The sequence below is a fragment of the Astatotilapia calliptera genome, chromosome 22 (assembly GCF_964374335.1).
Source record: "Astatotilapia calliptera chromosome 22, fAstCal68.1, whole genome shotgun sequence".
NCBI classification, from domain to species: domain Eukaryota; kingdom Metazoa; phylum Chordata; class Actinopteri; order Cichliformes; family Cichlidae; genus Astatotilapia; species Astatotilapia calliptera.
In genome coordinates, this window is record NC_137442.1 from 28101399 (window position 1) to 28126964 (window position 25566).

Here is a 25566-nt window from a genome sequence, read left to right on the forward strand (position 1 = left end):
CATCACTAGTGTTTACCCAGATAGCAAGGAAACGTCTTTGTGCAGAATCCGTGCACCAGCTCTCATTTACTGTTTTAGCTGTTGGGTGGTTGTCGAAATTTTGTAAGGTTTAACCTGATATTCTGGCATTTTGAGCAAAATGAATTTATATTTAAAAGTCAATTCAGGATTTTAATGAATCAATATCATGTTATGCAAGCTAGAATTGATTTTAATCGAAAAATTGATGATCAAAACCCACCCCTAGAAGGTACTAATGGAAAAGGGCCATATGCATGCTGCTTTTATTCTGCCTTTAGTGGCATCTTAGTCCTCCTGGCATCTGGAAATGAAACCCTTTTGTTTGGGGAATGATGAGGTGAAAGTTTTCTGTCCTTATTTCTTGTGAAGTGTGAAAATGTTTCACTCAGTACAGTGCGCTCCAGCTGTGAGGCTCCAGCTGCTGTTATGCAGCTGATGAATTGGTCATTGTGCACTGACTGGTCCTGGTATTCTCCTAACCCCAAAGCTGTTGCTGCTGAGAAAAATGTAATTTACACAGCTGGAGAAGCAATGTACAGGAAGTACCTCCCCACTCTGCTTTTTCTGATTTCACAGTAGTCCTCCAGTCTGACTCCCAGTCATTCTCACACATCTCCATAATGATGTTGGTGGTACAGGACCACTGTTTTATCTACTCAGACAATCACTATCAGACACGTAGTAGTAAACAAAACTAAAGTAAACAAAATCAAACATCAACATTTTTATGTATTTCAAGATTTTTATTATTTGTATTGTAATGGCTGATGGATGGTGAAGACTTTGCAATATAACTGTTGTTGTGAATATTTTCACAACAACAGTTGTGAATATAAAACCCCAACAATCAAATGATCCCCTATGAGCAAGCACATGGCGACAGTGGGAAGGAAAAACTCCCTTTGAACAGGAAGAAACCTCCAGCAGATCCAGGCTCAGGGAGGGGCGGCTATCTGCTGCTACCGGTTGGGGGGGGGGGGGGGGTGTTATCTGTATTTTACTGCTGTTAATATTTCCATGTCTCTAATAAGCGTGGTGCCCAAGGTGCCACATCCTTGTGTTGTTTTTTAATAATGGGGGCACGCAGTGTTTTCTGTGGTTTAACCGGAAGAGGAGGGAGGGGTGGGAGTAAATTTTTATTTGTATTTATGTCCACCGCTCTAAGCGTGGTGCCCAAGGTGCAACATCCTTGTGTTGCTTTTTAATAATTGGGGCACGCTGTGTTTTCTGTGGGTTAACCGGAAGAGGAGGGGGGTGTGGGAGTAAATTTTTATTTGTATTTATGTCCCACCGCTCTAAGCGTGGTGCCCAAGGTGCAACATCCTTGTGTTGCTTTTTAATAATGGGGGCACGCTGTGGTTTTTGTGGTTTAACCGGAAGAGGAGGGGGGTGTGGGAGTAAATTTTTATTTGTATTTATGTCCCACCGCTCTAAGCGTGGTGCCCAAGGTGCAACATCCTTGTGTTGCTTTTTAATAATTGGGGCACGCAGCGTTTTCTGTGGTTTAACCGGAAGAGGAGGGAGGGGTGGGAGTAAATTTTTATTTGTATTTATGTCCCACCGCTCTAAGCGTGGTGCCCAAGGTGCAACATCCTTGTGTTGCTTTTTAATAATTGGGGCACGCTGTGGTTTTTGTGGTTTAACCGGAAGAGGAGGGGGGGGTGGGAGTAAATTTTTATTCGCATTTATGTCCCACCGCTCTAAGCGTGGTGCCCAAGGTGCAACATCCTTGTGTTGCATTTTAATAATGGGGGCACGCTGTGTTTTCTGTGGGTTAACCGGAAGAGGAGGGGGGGGTGGGAGTAAATTTTTATTTGTATTTATGTCCCACCGCTCTAAGCGTGGTGCCCAAGGTGCAACATCCTTGTGTTGCATTTTAATAATGGGGGCACGCTGTGTTTTCTGTGGGTTAACCGGAAGAGGAGGGGGGGGTGGGAGTAAATTTTTATTTGTATTTATGTCCCACCGCTCTAAGCGTGGTGCCCAAGGTGCCACATCCTTGTGTTGCTTTTTAATAATTGGGGCACGCTGTTTTTTCTGTGGGTTAACCGGAAGAGGAGGGGGGGGTGGGAGTAAATTTTTATTTGTATTTATGTCCCACCGCTCTAAGCGTGGTGCCCAAGGTGCAACATCCTTGTGTTGCATTTTAATAATGGGGGCACGCTGTTCAGTTGTGCGAACTTTTGCACGGGAACCGTGATCGTTAGCTCTAGCATAAACGTGAGACATATTTAATAAAGGTTGACTTTCAGCAGTATTTTAGACTCAGCGATACTTTAGACGGACCGACTTTGGAGTTTACTGGTGTAGAGTGTCGCCAAGGCTCTATTTATGCTATTTGGAGGCTCCTTCGAAGCACCTTTGTTGTGACGTTGCAAAGGCCTTTGTTGTGACGTTGCAAAGGCCTTTGATCTGTCCGAGCTTAAGCCCCGCCCCCGACGCTGTTGTCTGTGATGGTTCTCAGGCTGTGGCAGGGTTGGCACGCTTGAAGTACGCGCACTACGCACGGTGCGTGCGGAAGTGAGAGGCTTGTGAAATGGGACAGTCTAGTCTCCGTCGCGCTTCCCAGGTTGCCTAGCAACCATGATTAGGGTTGCCAACCGTCCCTTAAAATACGGAATCGTCCCGTATTTCGAAACAAAAGTACACGTCCCGTATTGAGCTAATAAGGGACGCACTTTGTCCCGTAATACAGTGAGAACCAAAAGTAGTCTATAAATGTTTATGAAATTAACGCCTTGTTTGAAAACATAATTCCCAGCCCCTCTCCTGCTTTGTGACCAATGAGCTGACAGCACACTTATGACAATTCGAGTATGACAATTCAGATTACCGCTCATCTCATTGGTCGAGGAAAGGTCGCTTTCGGAGAAAATACCGGAAGACAACAGGTGACCACAACAAGAAGCATGGCCAACAGGGAAACAAACGCCGACACTGCGGTGCAAGTCTCGGACGACAGTACACCTAAAGCTGGGCAGACACTGTGTGATTTTTTTCAGTCACGTTATTCAACTCCTGCTCAAACTGCACGATTGACTCACAGGGGTTAGAAGTTCATAGGTCACGATGTACTCTCACACTGTACCGCCCGATGCTCTGATGCGACCTGAGTGATCACACTGTGCCGCTGTTGTGCCAAAGTAGTTACCCCCGCCATAAAATGAAGGTTATAACAGAAAATCTGTCGCTCTCTCTCTCTGTCTTTCACTCACACAGACACACCACCACCATCAACTTTGCTAAATTGCTAATGAAAAACATTGATCAGGCAGCTGTGATTAAGCAGCAGTGTAAATCCAACTATTTTCACGGTTGTTGTGGTCGTGATAATTTTGTGAGGCCACATCGAAAAGGCTCGGATGAGCTTTCCAAAGTTCTACAAGTTGTGCCTCCATCGCTTGTGTCCAGATCACACGCTGCACAGCCGTGCTGCTCCGTCTTTTTCACCGACGTTTACGTGTTTGCGCGCGAGCAGCTGCGGTGACACCCTCACGAGCGATTGATGATCGGGAGCTGGTCGTAAGGTGTTAATCGCTTCTCGTTACCCAACGTATACTACATGACGCACGATGAAGGCCAAAATCGGTCCGATCACTCAAAAATCGGCTCAAAATGGGCCTAAAACCGCACAGTGTAAGCCCAGCATTAGAGCAGCAATGTTTGTTTCCCTCAGAGAAAGGGAAGAATGGGAAAAGGAAAACACCTGGCTGGAAAAAGTTAATATGGGCATGTGCAGTGAATATCAGCGCTATGTGGCCAGAAGTGTGATAATATAATTTATTTTGTGTAATAAACAACTGCAAGGATAGATGATTACAACAAATAGATGACTAATACATAAAAGTAATACATAGGTGAATAATGATGATGAGTTATGATGCGTAATCATGGGAACAAGTGGGTTTACAAACAGGAGCAGCTGATTAGCATTAGAAAAGCTGAAATAATATTTCAACTGAAGCCAGTTGTACTAAATGCACTAAATAGAATAGAATAGAATTCAACTTTATTGTCATTGCACATGCACAGGTACAGGGCAACGAAATGCAGTTTGCATCCATCCAGAAGTGCTTTAGTGATATAGATATATTACAATATATATTAGCAATAATATAGATATGTGAGTATATTACAGAAATGGGTCTATTATGGTATGTTATAATGTACACGGTATGAAGTATGTTGTGAATATTCTATAACTATATGTACAGGCTATGAACAGGATATAAATATGAAAAACTATACAGAATATGAAATAAATAACTTTACAGAATCCGAGATATACAGCTATACAGAAATGGGAACTATGCAAGTTGTAAACAGTTGTAGGATTAAAGATTATCGAATGTACAGAATGATTATTTACACAGAGCTATACAGTAGTGCAGTTAAGATAAGTGAGGGTGTAGATAGTTTCTACAGAGGCTATATAAAGTGCTAGTGGTTGTGAGTGGTGGTTCACTCCATGTTATTATTGTGTGTTTGAGGGTACAGTTGTCCATTGTGTGTGTGTATCTTCAGTCCATGAGTTTAACGTGGGTCAGATGTCAGGAGGCAGAGTTCAGGAGTCTGACAGCTGTGGGGAAGAAGCTGTTCCGGTACCTGGTGGTCTTAGTCCGGAGGCTCCTGTGGCGCCTCCCAGAGGGCAGGAGGGTGAAGAGTCCATGTGATGGGTGACTGGGGTCTTTGATGATTTTCCCAGCCCTTTTCAGACACCGCTTCCTGTAGATGTCTTTTATGGCAGGAAGTGGTGCTCCGGCGATGCACTGGGCAGTTTTCACGACCCTCTGCAACGCCTTCCGGTCCGAGGCAGAGCAGTTCCCGTACCAGACTGTTATACAGTTGGTCAGGATGCTCTCGATGGTGCAGCGATAGAAGTTCACCAGGATGTCTGAGGACAGGTGGTTCTTCCTCAGAGTCCTCAAGAAGAAGAGGCGCTGGTGAGCCTTCTTGACCAGCTTGGCACTGTTACAAGAATATTTTTCTTTCTATTGTTTTCTATTATTTTAAGTTAAGCAGGACAGAGTTCTTTTAAAGAAAGATTTACTTATATTCTCAAAAGTTAAGCATGACAGGCTTCTGTTTAAGAAAGAGACCTGTTTTATTGTGTTAATGTTGTCATTTTGAGCTAAAAATAAATAGCTAAATGATCATTTGTTTCACATGTGTTGATATCACAAAGAATAGAATATGCATCTACTTAAATCAACTTCAAGTCAAATGGTTAAAAAAATAATTTCACACACAAAAAAAGAGCTAGAAAATTCACCACACTGGGAAGGGTGAAGACAACTGGGTCGCCCGGTCCTGGCCACGAGGTGTCCCTTATTTATTTTTCAGGGAGTTGGCAACCCTAACCATGATACTAACCGCTGGAAACATGTCATACAATTTTGTTTGACAGAAATGAAGGAGAACATATTTTGTTCATTTGTTTCTACAAGAGCTTTGTGTGATTTGATAAGTATCTGAGGCTGAGACCACAGGACAGTAAAACATGATTTTTGGGCTTCATTTCTGTACTGAACAGTCATTTAAGATTAGTTAGTAAATAACAATTAGCTAATGTTTTTCATGAGACAAAAGTCATATCACTTTGGTAATGTAAATATAATATGGCCAACATTATAGTTATTATATTAATCATTATTAGCTATTACAGCAATGAACATGAACTCTGTGTCAAATACTGAGCCTCAGTACAGATTCAAGTTGCAGTTATTTATATGTCTTATCACCTTAAATCTTCACTCAAAGACAAGTGTCTTTGACAGTGCATCTATAGGTGTATCATATATAGGAGACAAATGCTGTTCCTTCAGTATGTTGGCATTACTAAATTTGGCTCATTGCTTACATACATTTATAAAAAGAAAATGTACAAGCTGTGATAACTGTTTCTGATAAAATGAAGAGTAGACTGATATATTAAATATTCCTTTATTGTCATAACTGCTTTAAGTCATACAGAATAGATATCAGAGCCTTAAACAGGCTGGTTTCTGCTAAATGGGTCAAACTGGGCAGAAGTACATTTATTTTTAGGTCCATTCTGCTGCTGATACATACAAACCAGATTGCAACAAAGTTGGGACACTAAACAAATTGTGAATAAAAACTGAATGCAATGGTGTGGAGACGGCAAATGTCAATATTTTATTCAGAATAGAACGTAGATGACAGATCAAAAGTTTAATCCGAGAAAATGTATCATTTCAAAGGAAAAATATGTTGATTCAAAATTACACGGTGTCAACAAATCCCAAAAAAGTTGGGACAAGTAGCAATAAGAGGCTGGAAAAAGTAAATTTGAGCATAACGAAGAGCTGGAAGACCAATTAACACTGATTAGGTTAATTGGGAACATGATTGGGTATAAAAAGAGCTTCTCAGAGTGGCAGTGTCTCTCAGAAGCCAAGATGGGTAGAGGATCACCAATTCCCACAATGTTGCGCAGAAAGATAGTGGAGCAATATCAGAAAGGCGTTACCCGGCGAAAAATTGCAAAGACTTTGCAGTTATCATCATCAACTGTGCATAACGTCATCCGAAGATTCAGAGAATCTGGAACAATCTCTGTGCGTAAGGGTCAAGGGCGTAAACCCATACTGGATGACCGTGATCTCCGGGCCCTTAAACGACACTGCACCACAAACAGGAATGCTACTGTAAAGGAAATCACAGAATTGGCTCAGGAATACTTCCAGAAACAATTGTCAGTGAACACAATCCACCGTGCCATCTGCCGTTGCCAGCTGAAACTCTACAGTGCAAAGAAGAAGCCATTTCTAAGCAAGATCCACAAGCTCAGGCGTTTTCACTGGGCCAGGGATCATTTAAAATGGAGTGTGGCAAAATGGAAGACTGTTCTGCGGTCAGACGAGTCACGATTCAAAGTTCTTTTTGGAAATGTGGGACGCCATGTCATCCAGACCAAAGAGGACAAGGACAACCCAAGTTGTTATCAACGCTCAGTTCAGAAGCCTGCATCTCTGATGGTATGGGGTTGCATGAGTGCGTGTGGCATGGGAAGCTTGCATGTCTGGAAAGGCACCATCAATGCAGGAAAATATATTCAGGTTCTAGAACAACATATGCTCCCATCCAGACGTCATCTCTTTCAGGGAAGACCCTGCATTTTTCAACAAGATAATGCCAGACCACATTCTGCATCAATCACAACATCATGGCTGTGTAGGATAAGGATCCGGGTACTGAAATGGCCAGTCTGCAGTCCAGATCTTTCACCTATAGAGAACATTTGGCGCATCATAAAGAGGAAGGTGCGACAAAGAAGGCCCAAGATGATTGAACAGTTAGAGGCCTGTATTGGACAAGAATGGGAGAGCATTCCTATTTCTAAACTTGAGAAACTGGTCTCCTCGGTCCCCAGACATCTGTTGAGTGTTGTAAGAAGAAGGAGATGCCACACAGTGGTGAAAATGGCCTTGTCCCAACTTTTTTTGGGATTTGTTGATACCATGACATTTTGTATCAACATATTTTCCCCTTAAAATGATAAATTTTCTCAGTTTCAACTTTTGTTCTGTGATTTACGTTCTATTCTGAATAAAATATTGACATTTGCCATCTCCACGTCGTTGCATTCAGTTTTTATTCACAATTTGTTTAGTGTCCCAACTTTGTTGCAATCCGGTTTATACTTTAGGTTTCTGAATATTAAACTTGTTTCTGCCTTTCATAGTGTGTAACTTGAAGGCCCTGAGTACTTTCTCCCACACTGAAAACACTGGAATGATAAAAGATTTTGAACATTACCTAATGAGACTGAGTCAGGACAGGCAATTAGTTATTTTAAACTTTCCTAGCAGTCCTTCACAAACAGGGAACAGTCTGTCTATCCTCTCCATCTGTCAGCTGCTGCTGGCTCTTCCTCCTCCTCTTCCTCACACACTGCTGAGTTTTTCCTGGTGGATCATCAGGGGTGCAAAGCCTCACAGGTGATGTGCAGCAGTGGGTCCCTCAGTCTGTCCTCACTCTGGTCACTTGCAGTTGTCACACATGGAAATCAAATGTGTGATAAGCTGCAGGATTCAAACACAAGTGTAACTTATAAATACATGTTATACTTTTATTACACAATCAGAGAGAGAGTGCAGGACAGACAGACAGGTGACAGTCTCAGGTGTAGACACTGCTACACAACAGCACAAGAGAAAGAAGATTTAGTGTTTGTGTTATTACGAGTGCTCAACAAGGAGAGTTCCCAGTGGACACATGTGTGACTCCTGTGATTAAAGCATCTTTCTTTCAGCTTAACGAGTGAACCGTCAGCTCGTTCAAACACATATTAAAGCCCGTTTGGCTCGACACCACCGAACAGAGGCAGCAATATAACATAGCTAACATTAACAGTGCAGTGGATCCTGCTTGTGCCGTGATATTTGGCAGCATTCACTGACTTTCAGCTTGTTGTGTTTGTGGATATATGACTGACTTTAATTATCCATAAAAGTATCACATTTTCTGTAAGATTAATGTCAGGTATATATATAGCGGCGTATATTTTAAAGTAAAGGTTTTAAAACCCAGTTAGTACTACACTCTAAAAAGTAATTAATGGGATCTTTAATCATTACTTACATATATATGTTGTTGTGAAATGAAAAATCAAGTTCATAAATACTGTTAGACTTCCTAATTAAAATTTTTATTTTATTGAGTTCGGGTGACACATAAATTATGCCTCTTTACTCAATATATAATCGTGATTTGTCTGAATTTAAAATCTTCTTTTAATCAAAAAACAATATAATTTTAAGTTCTGTCGATGTAAAATACAACTTGATGACGTGTAAACAGCTCACAGTTCCCTTCTTCTACACAAGCGGACATATTCAACAGCACGTGTTCAAGGTTTATCAAGAGCTGTGTTGGTCGCGAACGGTGAGTAATTTTATGCGAAATTACACATATCTGCAGTCGCTCTGGATTTTGTTAGTTTACTTTAAAACAACGACGTAACATACATAACATACATCTTAGCTTGCCCCCGCGTTTGTGTGTTTTAATATACACACAGCAGCTAATTCCGCGATAGCATAAATTGTTGGACTCTTTTTGGAAAATTTAACACTGACGTTACTCTAATGCAGACCACTGTAATTGTCTTATAATTTTTAAAAGATAGCGAACGTTGTTAGCCCCGGCGCAAACTACTATGCTAACGTAGCTAGCCAAGCTAAGTTGTGTTCACTGTGATTTTATTTTTGAAATGTGAAATTTATTTTTTGAAGGGAAGCATTTTATGTTAGTAATTGTTAAGAAACGCTTCTAAATTTTCGTAACGTTACGGGGTGAAGTTCAACCCCATTGGCTTCTGCGCAGGAAGTGTGGTCGCCATTAGTCCGGTGTGTCTGTTGACCGCTAAGAGCGGTTCTTCACCGGCTGCTCGGCCTATTTTCACAGGTAAAAGACCAGACTTAAGTGCACTGTGCCGCATATGGTAGGCTAGTTAGCTGTCCCTAATTTTTGGGTACTTTCCGTGTTTTGTAGAGACGTAGAGGCGACGTGCATTGGCTGTAACATTGATATGCCTCAATAAAGGTTGAAAGTAAGAAAAAAATCAATAGCGGGCCGCCATCTTGGTTGGGTCCCCATTCGCCACCAGTGCATTTTTTCTACTGAGGAATGTATTCACCCATGGTAAATAAGGAAAATGTTTAAATATTTTTCCAAACAGATAAGGCAAGAAAGGTCAATAATCCCACATATGGTTTCAGTAGTATGCCAGTTTTTGCAACACTAGGGTGCACAATAATGACCATAGCTGCTGACTCAGCATTGATTCCAATTTGGTTTTGGAGAATGAAATGAAAACAGATCAAGTGGGATTATTGACATTGTAGCTTGTGTATAAAAAAGTTTGGTTTTTTTTTCGTATTTACTGTCAGAAATGATTCTGTCCTGTCATGCCACACCTTATGTTTGCTTTTGTTGATAAAAAAAAACCTCATATATATATATATATATTTATTTATTTATTTATTTTTTTGAGTTAACACATTCCTCAGTAGAAATACATGCACTGGGGGCGAGTGGAGACCCCTCCAAGATCGCGGTCGGTGGGGATACATGCTCCAACAGACTGGCCCAGTCCATGTCACCTCTATGTATATTTGATCTATGGAAAGCCACGTTAGGCTTTCCAGCACCCAGTGTATTCAGGTCTATGTAGTTTTGAATGTTTGGTTCTAGCTCACACAGCTTTGACAGGTGAAACTTATTCACTGTATTGAAGACTCACAGGTGAAGTTGAAAATACCATCTTTTGTATTTTTGTGCAGGCACAACTTTCTGGTGTTATACACTGTCCTGGCGTTGCAGATCTAGGGGTTCCAGTTAAGACGTGGTCAGCCTTCTAAAGAAAGTGGGAATCTCACCGAAATATTCAGTTACTTTGCTGTGTTTCTTGCCAGGACAAAGGCTCAAACCATCATCTTCTCCTGGTATCGAATACCAAGGGACCTTCTGAAGTAAGCTTTAACAAGTAAGCTTGAATTGAGTAATTCAGAATCATGAAGTATGGATTGGCCTTGCAAAATCTGTAAATTTGCAACCTCCACTAAGGAAGAGCTGATGAAACATTATAGGTTACGCCATATCCCCAGTGTACAGCCTCTGCCATGTCCTTACCTAGATTGTTTTTGTTCATTTAAGTCATGGGGTAGCCTAAAATCACACATATCAAGGAAACACTCAACTCACTCAACAATGAGAACCTCTGAAATACTCAGTTTCTGTTGCCAGTTCTGTAATGTGGGCACATTTTTCACTGAAAAAGAGTATTTTGAACACCTTCTATTTTTTTCTATCATTCAGGACAACACAGTTGAAAAGCGCAGAGAAATTGCTGTTCGCTGCCTCATAGTCTATCTTGGAGAGAAGGAGGAGGATCTTTTCAAACAATACAGCGTAAGTACTTGAGTTGGTTTTAAATTTTTTGTTTAGTTTTGAATGCATGTCCCTGTTGGGTCTTTGTGTTTTGTTCATTGGATTTTCTGTTCAGGGTTGAGTATTTAAGTCATTCAGTGCCATAGACGTCTTTAGACGTCAAAATGAATCCGAACGCTCAGTGCCATAGACGCCTCTTGAGCTTTTTATTGAATTGAGAAGGTGGTGGAGTTGATTACATGGATAAAATCCCACCAGCGTGACAGTCGGCTCTACTGAGAACGAGTATTGTGGCGCGATTTTTGATCCAGCTCGTCATTTCGAGCTTGAGGTGTCTGCAGCCTGACGTCATGGTTTTTCTAGCGATTCCAGTGAACATGAACCGGATTTATCTGACCAGTATCTCCTGTTAGAAACTTCTGAAGGCAGCAGGGACCAGAATAATGAACGATTTGCTGCATAAAACGCACAGAAATTGTTGATAGACGAACAGACTAAGTCGCGCACTCACTTGTGCACATGCGGGAGTAACACACACACACAGACTCTCTGAATCATAAATCAGTCGCTTTTTTCTTATATATTTTTCAAATGTTGAAATTGTCTATAAACAACTATTTTTATACAAAAAATAATCTGCCAAAAGTACATTTTTACAGGTGATTTTTTTACTTCATAGTAGTAAAACTTAGTTGAGATGTTGCATGAATCATTGAAACACGAAATATTTACATCAAAGTCACTGATCTGCTAGAAAAACCTATTTACACAAAGCGCTTTTGATCCAGAAACAGGTGTTTTGTCATGAAAGTTTCTCTTTTCTACTGCAGATTTCTAAATAACAGAGGTAGAAACATTTTTTTTTGCTGCTGAAAGAAGAGAGACTCATTTTTGTCATGGTGGTTTCAGAATTCACATAGTCATAGAACAAAATATTCTGTGAGCCTTCAAAATCAGTGAAAAAGCTAAATATCTCTGGAACTGAGGGGGGTATGAAATCTGAGAGTGGCTGGCACTGAATGAGTTAAGGGACATTCCAACCCTAAGTGAAGATATGTCTATTGCCATGTATAAGTGAGAAAAAAGCATTTCAGAATTACAATCCGAAGATGTTTATTGCCATTGTCATTGAACATAATTTGCTGAATAGAAAGCTGTTTCCGTGATAAGGTGCAACATAAACACACAGGATAAAAAATTTTGTAGCCAGCGCAGTCATTTTCCTGATCTGGCAGCAGCTTTAGCAGAGCATAAACAATGGATGTGAATGGCAGGTACTAGCATTTTGTGTGCAAAAGTGATTAAAATCACTCAATAATGATACCAAGTATTCCTGGGGAGCTCAACAATCATGCTGACTGCAAATGAAAAGTATGAATTGACATGAAGGATTTTCAGGAGCCGATTTAGACTTTGGACTACATTACGACAAAGCACTGCTGTAAGCCTCCACATGGTTATAACACAGCAGTTGAAGCCACTGCCGACCAGTGTCTATAAACCAACATGCTATTTGTGCAATATTTCTTCAACAAATCAAAGACCCATCCATTGTTACTGCAGCTTACCATGCTTGTATAGTAGTGGCTGTGTGTGTTTGTTTATGGAAGCTGGAGGCTTTTCCAACTGTTGCGTTATATCCATGCACCATGCAGTGGATGTTTACAGCGGTGTTTGTCGTAACTGCAATGTAGTCTCAAGTCTAAATCAGCTTCTGCAAATCTTCCGTGTTACTTTTGCACTTTTCATTTGCCGTGAACATGATTACTGAGCTCCCAAGAAATATTTGTTTTCATTACTGTTTTCATTTTTGTTAGTCATTTTTTTATTTATTTTTTCACTTTTGCACACAACATGCTAGCACCTGCTATTCACTTCCATTTGTTACACCCCGGCCTAGGCAACCGGAGTGCAACACGAAAAAAAAGTAAAAATAAAGAAAAAAAAACCACACAAAAAAACCCCACTAAAGCTCACCACCAAAATCCCAAAACGAAAGTATCGACAAATCTATTTACAACAAACTATTTATTTACAACAAAACACCAAACTATTTACAACACGGGGGAGATCGCGACCATGACACACTGAAACACAGGGTTTAAATACATAGAGGGAGCAATCAGGATAATGGACAACAGGAGGGAAACACAGCTGGGGCAAATTAGAACTGACGAGACAGGGAAACGTAAACTGAAAACACTAAGATAACACAGACTTTCAAAGTAAACAGGAAACACATAACAGTCACGCCAAAAACAACACACCGACAACACCGAAACGTAACACATTGTTTGTGCTCTGCTAAAGCAAATGGATTGCTTCCGGATCAGGAGAATTAGTGTGCTGTTTACAAAAGGCTTGTTTCTCACTTTCTAACTGTGGCAATATGGCAATAGATAAAATTTCACTTAGAAGTGGAATAACCCTTAAAAATGATTTATTAGATTTTCTTTTCAAAGTGGAAAAACAAAACTGTGAAAAACAAGACATTTTTTATTTTAAACGTTGGATTATGGTTTAATTTAGCTTTTAAAAATTACAGAATGACAAAGTAAAATCACTGAAAAACACAAAAGACAACCTGTTTTGGCTTATTTTCCTACCTGTAGTAGTTCATTCCCTTATGCACGTCATCCTGAAGTGCTTGAGCTATGTATTTTATACATCCTAACATTTAATTTCTTCTACAAGGATGAGGAGGAGCTCAACGCAGACCTTGCAATGCAAATCATGAAGATTGCTATCATTGGTGATGGGCCTCCAACCATCATCGTTGAGGGATCCAAGATCCTGGAGAGGATTGATGTTGCCAGATCCTGTGCTTTGATGATGGGAGTAATCTACGCTCTGAACCTTACCTATCCCAAGCAGCTGAAATTTACCTTTGAGGTATTTCAAAAGCTATACCTTGAGCTTGATGGACAAAAAGCCAGCTCTAAAGTAATGAATCTTAAGTTTGGTATTTTCTAGAGCAGACTTGATAGACCATTCGTGAGTGAGTTTCACAAAAACCTTATTCTTGCATTTCTGGCACTACTTCATTGTGTTTTACTAAATTTTAAAGCGCTGTTCTTAAGTCTTCTGAGTTAATGTTTTGCCGTGTCTTAAATGCTGTTATTTGCACATTTTTAAGGAATGCGTTTAATTTCTCCCATGACCTGTGTTCTGAGGGTATTGGTGTGTTTTAAAGTTTGTGTAATGCCCTCTTTAGCTGGCCTTAATCTTGAGGGTGAAAAGTCAAATATGGAAGAGAATCAAGAATACTTTGTAAGAGTGCTGACAAAGTTGAATGAAAGAAGCTTTGCTCATTTTATGTTTAAATTAATGCATTTAATGTATAGCAGCCTGTCATCTTTTGTTTTGATTCACTGTCACATGTTAAAGTAAAAAAAAAAGAGGATTCAAGTAGTAGGTTGTATTACAATTTCAATAAACAGTTCCTTAAGTTTCAGCGGGCAATTTGTGTTCTAGGAAACTGAAGCCCACAAATCTTGCACTTCGCACGCACGTTAAAGAATTGTGATGTTTGTTATTGTAATTAAATGGGTCTAACTCATTTGAATACATCTGTCTGAATTTCTATTCTTTCTGAGCACCAGGTACGAGTCCCTTAGCTGATGTCCAGGTATTTGGCATCACATCTGCCGCATTCAAACAAATACACACAACATCCATTTCTTTTTTCTGAAGGTCATGACACAAGCGCACACACAGCCCATGTTAAGGTTGACGTTCGTTTGGGAAAAAAAGTGATCGACAAGTTTCTAAGGTCTTAGAACCTTGACTTCTTTGTGGGCAGGCACCACCATGCATGAGCCTGCCTACGCGGTAGTCATGGTTATAAGACACAGCCAAATGATCAAGGTTGTATTTTGGAGCAAATTAGCCTGCTGGGAAACAGGTAAATGGCCTTATAGAATCTCCTGTGGGACCAAAAAATGACTACACTGTAACCAAAATATCATATTTGACCAACATAAATACTATTTATGCCGACAGTTAAGTTCATTTTAATTATAAATGTGTTTTATTTTGATCAAAAAGTTTTTATCGTGGTGGAGTTCAAACAGCAAAAGTAAGAGGGAATTTAAGGTGTTTATTTAATGTTTATATGAAGCGAAACATGAAGCTAGTTTGGATCTTCTTTTGCTGCTGGTTCAGTCAATGTTGTTTGAAGATAGATCAAACCTGCAGCTTCAGAATCTAGCGCAAAAAAGACAAACACAAAGAGCGGAGCCGCCGAAATGTGAAAATGTTTCACTCAGTACAGTGCGCTCCAGCTGTGAGGCTCCAGCTGCTGTTATGCAGCTGATGAATTGGTCATTGTGCACTGACTGGTCCTGGTATTCTCCTAACCCCAAAGCTGTTGCTGCTGAGAAAAATGTAATTTACACAGCTGGAGAAGCAATGTACAGGAAGTACCTCCCCACTCTGCTTTTTCTGATTTCACAGTAGTCCTCCAGTCTGACTCCCAGTCATTCTCACACATCTCCATAATGATGTTGGTGGTACAGGACCACTGTTTTATCTACTCAGACAATCACTATCAGACACGTAGTAGTAAACAAAACTAAAGTAAACAAAATCAAACATCAACATTTTTATGTATTTCAAGATTTTTATTATTTGTATTGTAATGGCTGATGGATGGTGAAGACTTTGCAATATAACTGTTGTTGTGAATATTTTCACAACAACAGTTGTGAATATAAAACCCCAACAATCAAATGATCCCCTATGAGCAAGCACATGGCGACAGTGGGAAGGAAAAACTCCCTTTGAACAGGAAGAAACCTCCAGCAGATCCAGGCTCAGGGAGGGGCGGCTATCTGCTGCTACCGGTTGGGGGGGGGGGGGTGTTATTTGTATTTTACTGCTGTTAATATTTCCATGTCTCTAATAAGCGTGGTGCCCAAGGTGCCACATCCTTGTGTTGTTTTTTAATAATGGGGGCACGCTGTGTTTTCTGTGGTTTAACCGGAAGAGGAGGGGGGGGTGGGAGTAAATTTTTATTTGTATTTATGTCCCACCGCTCTAAGCGTGGTGCCCAAGGTGCAACATCCTTGTGTTGTTTTTTAATAATGGGGGCACGCTGTGGTTTCTGTGGTTTAACAGGAAGAGGAGGGGGGGGTGGAGGTAAATTCTTAGCTGGCGAGTCTTTAGCTACAGACACAACCCTATTTGATTTATTAACAAACAGGCATTCCGTTTTAGGTGCTGTTTGTTCTGAGCTGCTCCGTTGCTGATAACGGAAGAAACCAACCCGATCAGTACTGCCAGCCTCACCCCACTCCCGACTTACCCTTCGTTCCTCCAGCACTCTCTCCGTCTTTGGTCGGATTGTGTGCTCCCAGCCACTCCCGTGGAGTGACGGGAGCGTTGCAAACCTGCCGCGGTTTTTCTCGGTTTCGCGGTTTGTGGCTTCTTTTTCAGCCCGCAACTCTTCAGTTGTGCGAACCTTTGCACGGGAAACGTGATCGTTAGCTCTAGCATAAACGTGAGACATATTTAATAAATGTTGACTTTCAGCAGTATTTTAGACTCAGCGATACTTTAGACGGACCGACTTTGGAGTTTACTGGTGTAGAGTGTCGCCAAGGCTCTATTTATGCTATTTGGAGGCTCCTTCGAAGCACCTTTGTTGTGACGTTGCAAAGGCCTTTGTTGTGACGTTGCAAAGGCCTTTGATCTGTCCGAGCTTAAGCCCCGCCCCCGACTCTGTTGGAAAATTACATCAGGATACACGTCACGCTGAACATGAAATGCTGATTGTCATCTGTATGTTCAGAATTCAAAATGAAATTTGTGTCAGACCTCCCTACCTACATATTATATTGCCAAAATCAGTCGCTCGTCTGCCTTCACACACATATGAACGTACAGTGGGGCAAAAAAGTATTTAGTCAGCCACCGATTGTGCAAGTTCCCCCACTTAAAATGATGACAGAGGTCAGTAATTTGCACCAGAGGTACACTTCAACTGTGAGAGACAGAATGTGAAAAAAAAATCCATGAATTCACATGGTAGGATTTGTAAAGAATTTATTCGTAAATCAGGGTGGAAAATATTAGTATTTGGTCACCTCAAACAAGGAAAATCTCTGGCTCTCACAGACCTGTAACGTCTCCTGTAAGAAGCTTTTCTGTCCCCCACTCGTTACCTGTATGAATGGCACCTGTTTGAACTCATCATCTGTATAAAAGACACCTGTCCACAGCCTCAAACAGTCAGACTCCAAACTCCGCCATGGCCAAGACCAAAGAGCTTTCGAAGGACACCAGGAAAAGTATTGTAGACCTGCACCAGACTGGGAAGAGTGAATCTACAATAGGCAAGCAGCTTGGTGTGAAAAAATCAACTGTGGGAGCAATCATCAGAAAATGGAAGACATACAAGACCACTGATAATCTCCCTCGATCTGGGGCTCCACGCAAGATCTCATCCCGTGGGGTCAAAATGATCATGAGAACGGTGAGCAAAGATCCCAGAACCACACGGGGGGACCTGGTGAATGACCTGCAGAGAGCTGGGACCAAAGTAACAAAGGTCACCATCAGCAACACACTACAACGGCAGGGAATCAAATCCCGCAGTGCCAGACGTGTTCTGCTGCTGAAGCCAGTGCATGTCCAGGCCCGTCTGAAGTTTGCCAGAGAGCACATGGATGATACAGCAGAGGATTGGGAGAATGTCATGTGGTCAGATGAAACCAAAGTAGAACTTTTTGGTATAAACTCAACTCGTCGTGTTTGGAGGAAGAAGAATACTGAGTTGCATCCCAAGAACACCATACCTACTGTGAAGCATGGGGGTGGAAACATCATGCTATGGGGCTGTTTTTCTGCCAAGGGGACAGGACGACTGATCCGTGTTAAGGACAGAATGAATGGGGCCATGTATCGTGAGATTTTGAGCCAAAACCTCCTTCCATCAGTGAGAACTTTGAAGATGAAACGAGGCTGGGTCTTCTAACATGACAATGATCCAAAACACACCGCCCGGGCAACAAAGGAGTGGCTCCGTAAGAAGCATTTGAAAGTCCTGGAGTGGCCTAGCCAGTCTCCAGACCTCAACCCCATAGAAAATCTGTGGCGGGAGTTGAAAGTCCGTGTTGCTCGGCGACAGCCCCAAAACATCACTGCTCTCGAGAAGATCTGCATGGAGGAATGGGCCAAAATACCAGCTACTGTGTGTGCAAACCTGGTAAAGACCTATAGTAAACGTTTGACCTCTGTTATTGCCAACAAAGGTTATGTTACAAAGTATTGAGTTGTATTTTTGTTATTGTCCAAATACTTATTTTCCACCCTGATTTACGAATAAATTCTTTACAAATCCTACCATGTGAATTCATGGATTTTTTTTTTTCACATTCTGTCTCTCACAGTTGAAGTGTACCTCTGGTGCAAATTACTGACCTCTGTCATCATTTTAGGTGGGGGAACTTGCACAATCAGTGGCTGACTAAATACTTTTTTGCCCCACTGTAAGTGACATCCTATTGTTAATCAATAGGTTTAAAATGATGTCGGCCCACCCTTTACAGCTATAGCAGCTTCAACTCTTTGGGGAAGAGTTGAAGCTGTAAACCACAAAGATTAGAAGTGTGTTTTTGGGGAATTTGTGATCATTATTCCAGAAGTCTTGGCATGTAGTCTCCACTCTAATTCATCCCAAAGGTGCTGGGTTGAGGCCAGGACTCTGTGCAGGCCTGTCAAGTTCTTCTACACCAAGCCTGCTTATCAATATCTTTATGGACCTTGTTTTGTGCATTTGTGTATTTGAACAGGAAGGGGCCATCCCCAAAATGTTCCCACAAAGTGTGGAGCATGAAACTGTCTTGGCCCCTCAGTTCCCTTCAATGGAACTAATGGGCCAAGTCCAGAAAGACAACCCCACGCCATAATCCCCCCTCCACCAAACTTTAACCTTTATAACATTCTCCTGGCAAAACCAGACTCATCCATCAGATTGCCTGACAGAGTGGCCTGATTCATCAGTCCAGAGAACATGTCTCCACTGCTCTAGAGTCCAGTGGCAGCATGCTTTACACAACTGCATCGCTTTGCATTATGATTGGTGATGCAATGCATGGACACAACTGCATGGCCATTTAAACCCAGTCGCTTCCACTTTGCTATAATACCACTAATACCACTGTGTAATATTTAGTGGTGAGGAAATTTCACAACTGCACCTGTTGCACTGGTGGCATCCTATGGCAGTACCATGCAGACCCATTCTTTCACAAATGTTTGTAGAAGCAGGCTGCATGTCTAAGTGCTTGATTTCATATGCATGTGGTCATTGAAGTGATTGAAATTTGTACCCTTTCCTCCTTTGTTCTGTCTTCCAAACTGTGTTGACTTTTATTATGTTTAATTCCTCCTCTAGTCCCATGTAGATCTTTGCTGGTAAGAGTTTGATGTTCAGTTTTATTGCAAAGGTTATGACATACTGCATATGTAGATCTTTGTGCAGCATTAAATCCTTTTTATTGCTTGTGAATATTAAAAGTATTTAATCATCATTCATTAATATATCATCTCTGTCTTTTATCGCTCACAGACAGATCTCGCTGTAGACCAAAAATATCTTTCTGCTGCCCCCAAGTGTTCATGAAAGTACAATTCTCTGAATTAACAGATTTGCAGAAAGGCTTTTATTATTTCTCCAATGAGCATGTTTCCTTCCTCTGGTGTAAACCTGGGAGATAATATTGTTCCTCTGGTACAACTTTTTGTACAACAACATATACCAATAAACAAAATGTGCACACAATAATGAATAGTGGGGTTATTTTTCTTTGCACCAATTCCAACAAATATTGACCCTCCTAGCTGTAGTTAGTGCAGAAGACATAAAAGTGCAGAAGACATAAAAGTGCAGACAAATGTAATGTAACTACTTTTTTTGCATTAATTCCAGCAGAACTGTTCTTGGCTCTTCTGCACAGCTCAGTTACTTGTCTAAAACCCTAAATCAGCTAAATAATGGGACTATTGGACCCTTTCCCACATTCCTGCTTTCTGTCTAACACTAGCCACCCTGATTCAGCTGTGCTAGTTACATTTTTCTTACATATTACTTAATAAGGCTCAAAATACCCATTAAATCAAATCATGCAATAATATACAGAAGACTTGCCACTTTCTGAGTGTGGTGTTATTAAACAGAAATGTAAACAAAAGACTTCATAATTCAGGGAAAACAAACAACCTTTCAGTTAGCCCCTCACCAAGAGGTCATGTTAAACCTAGGCAACATTTGTTTGATATTCTTGTAACACTCACGTATTCCCCTTTCATATTCCAGCAAGTTTTACTGTTGTTAAATGTTATTTCAGCTGTTCTGTCCAGTAACCATCTTTATTTTCAGCAGGGCTGCATCCATTTATGGGTGCATTTTCAACCCACACGTTTCTTTTGAGACATGTGCTGTGTCACTTCATGTAATTTGTTTCCTCCATGTTGAAAGTTAATAAATATGAAGACAAATAGTAAATGGGCCTAAATATGAAAGAATATATGCTTTAAGTAAATATAATATTGTTTATGTGGTTTTCCAGTCTTTTTATTTGCTTTAATGTTGATATGTCCACAGACCTTCCAGGTTTTTTCACGCCAACTGGCTAAAAGTTCCCATCCTGTGGTGCCTTTTAAATATTAGAACCAGCCGGTGTGTTACAGCATCTCAAAGGATTAAAAATGCAACCCAGTCTCACATAAAGTGGGATACCTTTAAAAAAAAAAATCATTTACCTTATATTTTTATTTTGTTGTACTAATGTAAGGTGACTTTGAGGGTCTTTAAAGGTGCCTATAAATAAAACTTATTATTACTATTATTACTACCTGGTCATCATACTCACCAAGGCTCTAAACTTAACTTAGGCTGTATAAAAAAGATGGATGTATCCCCTGGAACATCACTAATTGGTTTGCTGACTACCATTTAGAAGTTTTAAAGCTAGCTAACTTATTAGTAAAGCAATTAACAATAATATTAACTATTAAGATAGCAAACTAGAGCCTTAAAAGAACACGGACTCCTTAATGACTTCTACTACAAACAAATACTGAACAAGACTGCAAATATTTATGCTGTAGAATCAAACATTTTATCATGGAAGTCCAATAGGATTTACTTGGGTGGGGTGGGTGCAGTTTTCTCTGTGGTGGGGTTGGGTGGACTGTCCTGGGCTCGGTGGAGCCGGGGGGCGCTGCTGCGCTGGGCCCCGGTCTGGACGGGCCTGGGCCCCCTTTCCCTGGCGGGTCGCGGAGTATGGGAGTGCCTACTGGGGTCAGCGGGGGAGCTGGCCCCAGGGAGGGGTCACCTGCCCCTCCCTTCCTTCCCTCCCCATCTCCAGCTGCCTCCCTCTTCCCGCTCCACCACAACCACCCACACATGCAGGGCCTTGGAGTAGGGGTATGTCACCAGGGTGCAGAGGAGGCTACCCCCCCTCTGTCCCCTTCTGGCTGCCTCTGCCTCAATTTTATCCCACAACTTAGACATTCACATTACTCACACTCTCATTACACATACATATAGGATCTTGGGGGTGGGCACGATACACGGAGTCCAAATTACCATCAGGGTGTACAACCTCACCCCTGGCGTCGTTGCCCACCTCTCAATTTTAAATACACGTAGACATTGAGGGCTAGCAGGAGGGACCATGCGCTTACCTGCTGCTCTCTGGCAGTTAGCTCCATGCCCTCCTGGGTTTTAATTGCACCTTAGAACACACATGCATCAACACTACAATGAGCGGGTGGAGGGAGGTTTGGAGTCTTCTCTCACCCCCGTTCTCTGCGGCCTGCTGGAGCGGGGGGGCTAGGAGGAGGAGTTGGCCGTCCGACTGCGGTCTGGAGTGTGGGGCCTCCCTGCTGCTGCGGAGTCGGGGCGGTCTGCCTCTCCCCACCGCAGGGAAAAGGGTAACACCACCTGGGTCTGGGTGCAGTTCCCCCCTCCAGGGGCAAGAGTACCTAGACCCGGTTTGTAGAGTACGCTTGGGGAGTGTGATCGTGTGTACAGCATCTCTTTATGTCTGTCTCCACGTTGGTTTAGTGTGGAGTGAGTGCATATGAGAGCATGAGGGTGGGAATGGATGTTTGTGTCTGTGTGTGCCTGTATGGGAATCAGACGCCACCTCTCTGGGGACATCTCAGGCCCTCCAAGGTTTGGAGGCCTATCTCCACCCACCACCACTTCCCCTGCCAGTGGCGGACTCCCTCAGGGGTCGGTGCGTTGGTGGTTCTTTGTGTCTGGGGGTGGGCGTCCGGGTACACACCGGCTCACTCCTTGGCGGCCGCTTATCAGAGCCTGGAGCCTGGGGCTCGCTCGGGCCACTTTGGAGGTGGGGTGCCCCCGGCCTCTCGGCCTGGGGCTCGGTCACTCAGGCACAGCTGGCTGCCGGCGGAGCTCACGGGCGCGTCACTGCAACCCCCCCTGGCTTCTGCTCCGCGGCTGCTGAGTGAGCCCTCATCTGGGACTCTCCTCAGCTCTTACTGGGACAGTGGCGCGGCTGCCCCTCTGTTGGTCTTCCTTGGTCTCTTGTGTTCTGGGGCCTCTGGATGTCTGGAGTTTTGATCTCCTCCATACCTGCTTCATACCCTGGAGGACGGGGCTGTGGCTCCCCACACTCCCTAGCAGATCGTTACATGGAGAAACCTTTGGAATGCAAGCATGCTGATCCACACAGGTGTACACACGGGTATTCACAGACGCGGACTACAGCTTTCTTGGCTGCTGCCTCAAAGCACATTGTGCGCTGTCTATCTTGCGTGCTGCACAATATCGTTTATTATTTAGTATCTACTGTTATCTACTGCTAGCTAGTTTGTGATGGTGCCGTTTTTTTTATTATGTTGCTCTTTGTTGTTTGCTTTCTCTTCTGTTTTTTTTCTCCATACAGGTGATCCAGGTGTTTTTTTTGTTTTTCTTTCTTCCCCCCCTTCTCACGTCTCTTCTCCCCTTTGGTTTTCTTTCTCTCCCTCTCTTTCTTTCATTCTTTCTCCCTGTCCTATCCCCCAGTCATGTCTGTCCCGTTTGTAGCAACTGAAAATAAAATAAATTCATAATTATAATAAAGGTCAATCAAATGGACCAATATGGCAAGGCCATGATGATCCACTTGGTAAAATAAATCCGCTTGGCATCTTTCTTGGCCTTAAGACAACAATTCTGATGGCTAAAGATCCAAACGGGACACAAAAAAAAAAAAAAGGATTTACTTGCTCTTAGAGGTGGCTGGTTTTTAGACATATCTGTTTTAAAAAATCACTCTCTGTCATGGTCTGGGTGGTTTTCCACAGCATCGGCTCCTCCCCACTGGGTGGAGTCTTTGTTGTTCCTCACCTGATGGCAATCACACCGGCAGTATTTATGACCTGCACACTCAACTGGTCTTCGCCAGATTATCTGCCAACTTTACTCAGTTCTTGGCCTCACGTCTGTTCCTTGGTGACTCATCGTGTATATTAACCTTATTTCCTCTGTTTTCTTGTCAGCATCTGAAACCCACCTACCAAGCTCTCCTGGATACAAGTTTGCAGCCACCGGTAATCTCTCCCTTTTTTCCAACTGCCAGTCTCTCCTGCTTGCCTCCCTGCATTGCACGCAGCACCCACCTGGACCTCTCCTGCCTCCCTCCTCCATGCAACCCCCACCTGCAAGCTTGTAAGACAGCTCAGTGTATTATTCTCAGATTCACTGACTGCTCTCTCCTCTGTTTCAGTGCCCTGGCCAGCCACAGTTTCCCCTGCCCAGTCCCTGCACCCAGTTATCCCTGCCATCTAGTCATAGTCATAGTATTTTCTCTCGCCTCAGACGTCTAGTTTATGTTCCTTAATTCTAGTCTGAAATTTCTGTTAGCCTCTGAGCATTGTAAATAAAGACTCTTTTCGTTACACCGCACCTCTGGCCCCTCCAGGTTTGAAACTGCACTTGAGTCCATCCCATTTCCACGGGCCACTGTGCCATGACACTCTTGTTTTTCTGGCAGTTTCATTTCAATGAAGAGGCAGAATATGAACCAAAAATCCATAAAAGCACATTGCATTTTTTTTTCTTTTTTTTTTTTGCCTGTCCCGTTTGGCTCTTTTGCCATTAGAATTATTGTCTAAAGGCGAAGAACGATGCCCAAGAAGATCTCTTGATCTCCAAGGATCTTGGTGAGAAGGTGAAAACGGTTTGTGCAAGGTACTGTGGGGCGATCGTGGCTCAAGAGTTGGGAGTTCACCTTGTAATCGGAAGGTTGCCGGTTCGAGCCCCGGCTTGGACAGTCTCGGTCGTTGTGTCCTTGGGCAAGACACTTCACCCGTTGCCTACTGGTGGTGGTCAGAGGGCCCGGTGGCGCCAGTGTCCGGCAGCCTCGCCTCTGTCAGTGCGCCCCAGGGTGGCTGTGGCTACAATGTAGCTTGCCATCACCAGTGTGTGAATGTGTGTGTGAATGGGTGGATGACAGGTTGTGTAAAGCGCTTTGGGGTCCTTAGGGACTAGAAAAGCGCTATACAAATACAGGCCATTTTACTTTGCAACTCCACCCGCTGGATTTGTAAGAAGGAAATGTATGGCTAAAGAAGCACATTATGATCATGGAGTTGCCAGTCTCCAGACCTCAGTCCTCTAGAAAATCTATGGAGGGAGCTGAAGTTTTGAGTCGCCAAGCAGCAGCAGCAAAGAAACCTAAAGGATTTACAGAGTTTAAAGAGAATCCTCTTTTGCAGACCAAAATGTTCAAATAGAACAAAATACATAATCCCATAACTTGAGATTAAAAGTTATGAGTATTCTACAGGGTGAGTAGAATACTATGGGTGCCAGGTCAGAGCATTCCTAGATGAACAGTTTCCTGGAAAGTGGATTGGTCGCCGTGGGCGAGTTGAATGGCCTCCAAGGTCTCCTGATCTGACCCCCTTAGACTTTTATCTTTGGGGTCATCTGAAGGCAATTTTCTATGGTGTGAAGATACGAGATGTGCAGCACCTGAAACTACGGATACTGGATGCCTGTGCTGGCATTTCTCCTGCGGTGTTGCTATCAGTGTGTGAAGAGTGGGAGAAGAGGGTTGCATTGACAATCCAACACAATGGGCAGCACATTGAACACATTGTATAAGTGGTCAGAAACTTGTAAATAATTCATGAAAGAATAAAGTTACGTTGAAACCAAGCACACCATTGTTTTTCTTGTGACATTACCAATAAGTTTGATGTGTCACACGGCCCTCTTCCTATAGGGCTTTAGAGCGTGATGTCACGGAATGTGATCTCCCACCATGACGGTAGGCCAAACGAAGCACACGGCAGCGTCAGCTATGGTTTGTTTGTACTGTGTTGTTGGTTGCAACGTTAGATCACACAATAGGGCAGGCAAGAAGCTGGAAAATGGGCTCTCTTTTCATCGTTTACCCTCCTGGAGGCAACGGGAGGGATTTAATGTATCTGATATTACTAAACGAAGACGTCAGGCTTGGATTGCAGTGGTCAGGCTCGGACCGGCACCCAAGACGAGTGCAACGAAAGCGAAAAAGAGCACCCATCAGAGGTAACCCCCGCCCTGAACCAAACGAATCACAGACCGGTACCGGTCCGTGGCCCGGGGGTTGCAGACTGCTGATT

At 42.6% G+C, this 25566-nt stretch overlaps 1 long non-coding RNA gene across 1 annotated transcript; it reads left to right on the forward strand.

Moving 5' to 3' along the window:
- The first annotated feature begins 9461 nt into the window (after positions 1-9461).
- LOC113015134 (uncharacterized) lies at positions 9462-13938 on the forward strand. Its single transcript, XR_013904605.1, has 2 exons — positions 9462-10534; positions 13633-13938. It is a non-coding gene; the product is annotated as an uncharacterized LOC113015134 (long non-coding RNA).
- The last annotated feature ends 11628 nt before the right edge of the window (positions 13939-25566 follow it).